Raw genomic sequence first — 1,673 nt, forward strand, 5'->3', positions numbered from 1 at the left:
TATAGCTATAATCGTATAAAAAATTTCTTAGCCCTTCCTTAAAAAGTTGACATTTTATCAAGAAAAATCATCCCGAAATAGGTTACATTTTGACGCAAATTTAAAGCTGCCACAACTAAGTAGAAACTCATTGCAATGTTTCTTTGATCCATCTTTGTCCTTCCTAACTACTTGCCTTCACAACCAACGGAAAATTGTGATCGACCGTTGATTTTTATATTACAGTAAAAAAAAATAATTGCATTTTTCCTCCTGGTCGTACCTTTCTTACACTCTTTGTTTTGAGAGTTTGGCAGTTGACCACTTAGTGAGTACGAGTGGTTATAAAATGTATTGCTTTAAGTCCTTCTGATCTTCTCTACATGACATAAAAATAAATTAATGATTCATTCTTTTAAGTTAAAGGGACAACCAGAATTTTTTGAATTTTCTGATTGCTTGTAAAAACAAAGGGGCCAATAAAAGAGAGAGTCTCAGATTGGTAAAAGTTTGGCAAATGTTTTACGGTGCTCAGAACTTCATAAGGTCATAATATGAGCCCACATGACACAAGTTTGTTGTTTTCTCGTAAGTTAACAGTACGGTTTGGTTTTACTGCGCAGGAAAGAAGAGATAAGTGAGGGTTAGATGATTTTCCAGCTAACTAAAATTATTTTGCTGTGGACCAGCGTGATATTGTATTACCAGCATTTTTTTAAAGAATGAGAAAGATAATAAACTGAGCAGTGACATTATTGGACGTTTCTATTAACCGAGTTGATAATAACCGAATTCTACTGCATCTATCATGAGCTGCTGTGCAGCCAAGAGGAAAACTTGAGGAATAAGCAATGCTGCGAGTTTTCTTGCTGCTCGTGTCCACGCGCACAATGCAAGGCGTGTGTGCATACGCAGGCGGGTGCTCACTCTCAAGCACGAGCGTGCGTGCGTGCATGAATGTGTACGCACGTATTATACTCTCTCTCTCTCTCTCTCTCTCTCTCTCTCCATCCCTATCTCTTAACCATGAATAACCAAAAACGTGAAAACGGCAGGTGGTTGGAGGGTGTAATATACCGGTAGGTCCTACGTCTTTTCCTTCTCTCAGTTGTATCCTTCTGTCTGTCTCAAACTTCTCCTGCATGCATTATAACTGTTATGACTTTTGGCCCGTAAATAGGTCAAATGGGCTAGAAAAACTGCTGCTGTGTTGAAAGATAGAGGGAAAGAAGAGCAGAGGAAGACAAAGAATAACATACACAGATGGTTTGAACAACTTTGCTATGAATAACACAAAGAGAAAAACTGAGCTGATCAAGAGGACAGACAACAAGCAGGAAGGAATGGGGTACCATGATCGTCAATGGCTGCTCCAGACTTGATATGTACTTGAAAAAGGACTATAATGACCTTTGTTGTGTGAATGTACTTCTCTTAACCAAAGACCGTACATAACAAGCAGATAGTTCACTACTCTCTTTGAGCCAATTAAAAAAGTGTCCTCAAAATTCGGCGGCGCCTTCGTAGAAAAAGTGCGGACTTTGCGATAAGAGTTACCCTACCTGTATGAAAATCAATAAAAGTAAAACTAACAAACAGTGCTATTTCTATTCTTCTTCTGGGGAAACAAAAGAGAGCTTCAAAACAAAGACTGCAGCGCCATCAGAAGCAATGCGCGGACAATTTTTTGGCTA

This window comes from Aplysia californica, unplaced genomic scaffold (genome assembly GCF_000002075.1).
Source record: "Aplysia californica isolate F4 #8 unplaced genomic scaffold, AplCal3.0 scaffold00050, whole genome shotgun sequence".
Classification (NCBI taxonomy): Eukaryota; Metazoa; Mollusca; class Gastropoda; order Aplysiida; family Aplysiidae; genus Aplysia; species Aplysia californica.